The sequence below is a fragment of the Gavialis gangeticus genome, unplaced genomic scaffold (genome assembly GCF_001723915.1).
Source record: "Gavialis gangeticus isolate Ggan-Ray unplaced genomic scaffold, GavGan_comp1, whole genome shotgun sequence".
Taxonomy (NCBI): Eukaryota; Metazoa; Chordata; order Crocodylia; family Gavialidae; genus Gavialis; species Gavialis gangeticus.
The window spans coordinates 86,389,610-86,396,080 of record NW_017729022.1 but is presented as its reverse complement, the minus strand read 5'-3'; the positions used below and the strand labels follow the sequence as shown (position 1 = coordinate 86,396,080).

The window sequence follows — 6,471 nt, the reverse complement described above, 5'->3', positions numbered from 1 at the left end:
TGTGGCTCGCCAGGCCATTCTATCCGGTCCGCAGGACCCCTAAAAAAAGTTTAGAAAATTAATATTTATCTGCCCCTGGTTGCCTGTCACGTGACCCTTGATGGCTTGCCAAAACTCAGTAAGCAGCCCTCTACCCAAAATAATTGCCCGCCCCTATCCTAGCACTTTTATATATTTCCCTTTATAAGCAGTCAGATGAGAAGAGCAGCAAAGAACAGAAGGTCAAGAGCCAAAATAAGACAGCCAAGAAGGGCCAGAAAGAAGAATCAGACCTCAAATAAAGGCAAGAAAGAGAAGGGGGAAAAAACGGTTTGAAACAGAACTTTTTAAGTTTTAGGTCAGAGGTGTTAAATATACGGCCCAAGGGCCAGAGCTGGCCCATGGAGCTCTACCATCTGGCCTCCAGTGCTGCCCGAGTCATTAGTGCAGGGCCAGTATGCAGACCAGATTAGGCTCACAGACCTCATCTCATTCCCCTAGTACAGCTGATCCAGTGGCTGCTCCAGGCACCATGTGGAATGAGTACTGGAACGGTAGCCACCCCAGCCAGACTGTGCCACACATGGCACCTGCTCTAGGATGTATGCCGCATGATATGCCCACTCCAGCCAGCCACTGGATCAGGTATGCTGGGAGAGATGATGGGGGAGGGGATCCATGGGCCTAATCCATCCCACTGACCAGCCTCACCATGGATACTGAGTACATGAGGGCCCAAGGGCCCTGCCCCCCCTCAGGAAGAGGGGTGTCACCTGAAATGCAGAAAACTTTCTACATGTCCATTTTTTCCCCCCACCCACCTCCAGCAAAAATAAAAGTCAGTGCCTACAGATCAAATGAGTTTTCACACTCTTGTTTTAGATTCTTAATTGACATATTTTTATTTATTTATTTATTTATTTAAAGTTTAAAGCAGCCAACTATTTCCACTGGAGAGTTAGGCAGACAGTGAGGAAAAGTTAACTACTTCAAAGCTGAAAAGTTCTCAATCATTTCAGATGGTCATTTCCAAACTAGCAGTAGTATACATTGCCGTTGAAATTGAGAGCAACCAATATAAACCCCAAGAATAAAGAAGCTATATAACTATTTGATAGGTTCTGAAGGACTCTAGCACATTAATATGACAGCATTACTTTTAGTAACAAACCTAATGCAAATTTAATGCTGCAGATATAGTGGGAATTACAGGAATAAAATGTTATGAAATATCAAGCACCTCTTGGGTTTTAAGGATTCCCAGCTATTTATTCCCAAAAAGCACTGTCATCAATATAGAAAATAGGTTTCAGGTACAAGTACAATCCACTTTGCAAATGATGCTTAAAAAAATATTCTCTGTGTCTGTGCAAATGGGACATTTGGAGTAAGTTCTGTAACTCCATATGATTGGAGAGGCACACAAGTCGCTAGATGGTACAAATGGACTGGAGAATAAGCAACACTAACACTACAACTGGCACCAGTTGTTCTAAGATGGAGTGATCTGGAAAAAATACATTAAATTATAAAAGCTGCAAGAAGAGAAGAGCCAGTGGGGATTCAACAAGGGGTGCACTGATATAGATTTTCTTTGCTGATACCAATAGCCAATTATTAATCAACCGTATGGCAGATGCCGATCCAATAACCGATATTTAGTAATAATGCCAGGCATTTTAAACTACTGACATAAATAAACTTCTATGTTTGTTTTACATTTATCTCACACACATACACACATAGCTTTTGTTCAAGCACCCCCACCACCACTTCTAAGTGTAGGGATGCTGATATAGGAGATGCAGTGGCACTTTGAGTCTCCCATGTGAGACATGAGAGCACATGTAAAAATGTCCGTGTCAGCTGCAGCAGGTGGGGCTAGCCTAGCAGTGCCTGCAACTGGCTGTGTGGAGCCCTTCAGCCCTTGCTCTTCTGCATGATGCCCTTGAACTCCAGCCCAAGAACAGCTGCCCGAGCCTGCCCAGCAGGACTGAGGGGAGAGGAGTGAGCCTTTCTGGCTGCCCAGGGCTGGGTGGTCTCTGCGTCAGGCTCCCCACTCTCCTTCATCTGCCCAAGGCAAGGCCACAGGATCATTCTAGGCCTGGAGAAACCGGGCAATTCCTTCCTCACAGTTGGGACCCAGGTCCTGGGAGCTGGACTCCAGCGAGGGAAGGGCCCCTTCCACTCCTGGTGCTGCCAGAGGCCGGGTAAGCTCTCATGTCTCACATGGGAGACTGAATGGATCCAGCATTGGAAAGGGCAGGACCCAGACGGGCTGAGGGGCCAGGGAAGGACCCTGCTCCACACTGGGGGTGGAAAAGGGTAGCAGCTGCCTCGGTCCCTGACAGGCTCTGCCCCCAGGCCCTGGCACACAAACCTCCAGGCACTGTGGGTTAAGTCACGTTGGGCTGGGCCAGTCACATCTTTGTGGCATTTGGCACCTTTTACAGTGCCTGTCCCAGCCCCAGCCTGTAGTCTGTGCCACACCAGTGCCTGGGACGCCACAGCAGTTGCTCCACTCCACTCCAGCCCAGCCCAGCAGTGAGGGGATGAATCCGGGGTCACCCTAGGTCACAGGAGGGAACCCAGGCATTGAGGGGCCTCAGCCCCACAGGCAAGAGGGAACCTAGGCATCTGGGGCCCTAGCCAGAAGGCATAATTATTGGAAAATGTTATCAGCTACAACGGCAAAAAAAGTCAATAGTCAACGTCATTTCCTTTTAATCGGTGCTGATCCGATAAGCAACCAATATATTGGTGCACCTCTAGATTCAACTATGCAATTCATCTTTTTGGGTACTTAATAATATCCTGAAATCCTTTAAAAGATATATTTGATAACTGGTTCCTCTGCTGCTCACTTGATTGTAACCAAACTATATAAGTTTAATGGCTTTTGAGTCAACAGTTATATTTCATCTCACAGCAATTTTCTTACACTTACATAGCACCTTTCATCTGAAAGTGCTTTATAGATAAAATTATAAATAATGCTTCATCCACCAATAAAATTCCATTGTTTTAGGGATGCAGCAGTACAAATCACTATGCTGCTATAGTCTGGTACATTACATTAGATGAAAAAAACACCACAACAAACTGAAGCTGCAAAGCAAACGGAGTAAGCAAAAACATGCTTAACTGAATTAGGCCAGGACACCAACTATAAACCGTATTTTTTTAGTTAAGGATCCCAAGGCTCTTTTAACATCAAACAATTCCTAGGACTTCATTTTTATGCTTATCGTGAAAGGTTTCACTCTCCACCAAACAAATGTACCTCAACAAATTATGGAGTCTTTGCTCAATACAGTTCCAATACTGAAGCACTATACTATGCGTTATCCAAAAGCAATTCTGAACAAGTAACAAAGCACTGTCCTTAAACTAAATATTTGGATCAACAAAGAGGAAAGAGGAAGAATCTACTGACATACAAAAAACAAGAATCCAAGCAAACACAGGTAACTTCATGCGTTTGGAATCAGACTGAGACCCAATTCAAAAATATTTCAGTATGTTCAGCTACACAGGTCTGACATAGGCTGTTCAGATAAAAGTTAAAAATGTTTCCCCATGGCTTTTTGTGGAGCACAGCATATATGTAATGAGAAAAAGAATAGGCTACAAGTGAAAGAGTCTAATTATGTTAAGACATTCCTGGAAAATGCTCAAATACTGGAATGGAGGATGGAATAAACAGCTGCATAAAAAATAATAAAAATCTTGAGCTTTCACTGACAGGCTCAGTCCTTCAGAGAATAGGGATATTTCAGAATCATTCGCCATTGCTGGAGAATGGCCTACAATGCAATAATGTAGTTATTCAATTTAATCATGGTGATTTAGTTAAGTTTTTTTTTTATGGAGCAAAGAACACAGAAAATATTGATTTTATAGAGTAGGCATTTCAGACAAGGTCAGTTTTCAGGAATGATTTTTAAAGACAAGCCAAGCAACTTAGAAGACAGAGGGAGAGCACTCCTTGCATAGACAGGAAGAAAAGGCATAGATACACTTAGAGGAGAGAGAAAAGGTTTATCAAAACTGACATCATTGCTAGAGCAAAGGGAGTAATAAGTAACATATATCTTAAAAGCGAAGAGAAGAAGTTGAAAGTTGGTGCAAGAGAGTCACACAAGAACAACAACTCTTTATCAAAATAAATGGCTTAAATTCATTATGGTGAATGGCTCTCATATTTCTTGAATGCCCAGGATCCCTCAAAAAACACTACATCTATTCAAGATAATGTGTCCTCATCCTTACCACAACACATTTCTGCCCAAAGGAAAAAAATCCTCTTACCTGTTTCAAGTTGGTTGAATGGCTCAGCAAGGCAAGGTTGGCTGGCCAGTCATACTGACATTTCCTCATGCAACCTGTCACACACTAATCTACAGCAGGGTCATGCATCAATTACAGTATGAGGAAATACAAAAGCTACGCTCTAATGTAATAGCTATAATCTTTTGGTAAAGAGACTGATAAAATTTAGCCCCTGACTATGGGATGACATCTTAGTGCACCTCCAGCTACATATTTGCCATCCATAATTTACAAGAGAAAATACAACTGTATTAAAATTCTGCATTTAAAGACAATATGCCAGATGGCACCAAGATGCATTAGTATCTATTTAGGGTCAGAGATCTGCCGTACACATTCAGAGTTTAACTAACAAAATACAGTTATTTGTTGCCATGTTCACAAAGTATTATAAAAGAGGCTAATATATCCTTATAGTGTGTCATTCAATTTTCTTGGGACAGCCTTCATTGAGAAAATACTTCGTTATAACTTCTGTATTGCATCTTATTTGAGATGACTGCCCTGTCAAGGGGATACAGGCTACACTTCAAATTGGTGCAAGTCATCAGCTGCTAATAAAAATCACTCTATACTGCAAATATAATACTCTTTCCTGCTAGGGTGACAGTCCACAGCATGACCATTCTCACTTAAACCAGGCTAGCCAAGGAAAGTGAACTGGAGAGCAGATAACTGCAGTTAACCTTGCAGTGAAAACACAGCAGGACAGCACATTTCTAAACTACTCCACAATTCTGGGACCTTATAAAATTTGGAAATTAGTTTGACTCTCAGTTCACTTATAACACTGGACACCTCCCCATAATTTACAAACTTACTTACATGGCATTTCTACATACCAAGTAGCAGATCCCAGTGAATTTTACAGGAGATATAACACCCATAAAAATCACACCTCATACCAGAACAAACACCAAGGTAGCAAAATGCTCTGAGTTTAACTAGAAGCAATGCACAAAAATTCTGAACCGAAACTACATGTGTGAACTTGTTTAAACTTGTTCTCAGAAACCAACTGCTACATCTGATTCCTCTGCTAGGACTCCCCATAGCACCAACTTATGTAAAAGTTAGAAAATAAGTAACCGCACCCCTCTGAGGAACTGCCACTTACTGCCTGGAATGGGCATTAAGATATGCTAACTGTTTCTAGGACATTAAGAAAATTCAGTTTAAACTTCCCAGCTCGTACTGAAAACATGAATCAATATTTCATCCATTACTATCCTTCAAGTGACACTTAATAGATTGAGATACTAGAAAGGAGCAAAAGGCTCTATGGCAGTCCCGCCTTTGGGCTGTGGCTTTAGTTAAAATGTTCACTTCATTTCATCATTCCATAAACAAAGCTCTTGATGTTTTTTTGAAGGAGGAAAAACACCAGCAGGATGAATGTAATGCACAGGCTCTCAACCTTTTCCAGCTCTGGCCCCACACTGTCACCCTTGATAAGCTGTCGCAAGCTCATCAGGGCAGCACGGTCAGAAAAAAAAAACAAGTTTTCATTCAGCCAGCAATGTAATTCATGCCTCTCAAGAGCTGGCTTAATATGGCAGCTCAAACAGTGGCTTCCCAGTTGGCACCAGAGTTGCTTTGGGAACTCGCCCTGAGCCATTTGGGCAACAGGTGAGATCCAGAAGCCTGGAGAGGCCTTCGCAGGAGGCAAGTGCACCCGAGGCAGCGGAGGGGGCAGAGGGCAGCCCCCACCTGCTGGTTGGCGCCTCCACATGCCCACGGCCACATGAGCGCTGGGAGGTCCACAACAGGCAGCTCTGGCTCCACACTCAGGTGTCACCTGGCCCAGCAGCTGCCTGCTGCCCACTGCCTTGGCAGGGGCAAGGGCCCAAGGCAAGGCTGCCCTAATAGTGCCAAGCCCCAAAGGGTGCTCCAAGGGCTGGGGAGGGGCCAGGACCCTGCCCGCTGCATGACTGAGGCCTGAAGACTCCTCCACCCTCGCAGGAGTCACGTGGGGGCAGCACGAGGGCACGCGGCAGGGAGTGGCGGTTCAACGGGCGCGGGGCTCCCCCTCCGAGTTCCGCCACCCCGGCGGCCCCTTCTGCTCTCTCTCCCCCCGGGAGGACGCCCGCGCGCGAGGCGCCTTCCCAGTCCCCTCCCCTCCCCTCACCTGAGTGTCGCGAGGTAGGCGGGCGGGCGGGG

At 44.6% G+C, this 6,471-nt stretch overlaps 1 protein-coding gene across 2 annotated transcripts in view; it reads right to left on the bottom strand.

Annotated features, from left to right (window-relative positions):
• The window catches only part of BCL2L13 (BCL2 like 13), a 92,988-nt gene extending 86,519 nt beyond the window's left edge, over window positions 1–6,469 (bottom strand). The window contains exon 1 of one of the 2 annotated variants that reach the window (XR_002096929.1): window positions 6,440–6,469. The gene's annotated coding sequence lies outside the window, so the exon portion shown is untranslated. The remainder of the gene's footprint in view (window positions 1–6,439) is intronic. The other variant, XM_019515558.1, reaches the window with a different exon arrangement.
• Between the last annotated feature and the right edge of the window lie 2 nt (window positions 6,470–6,471).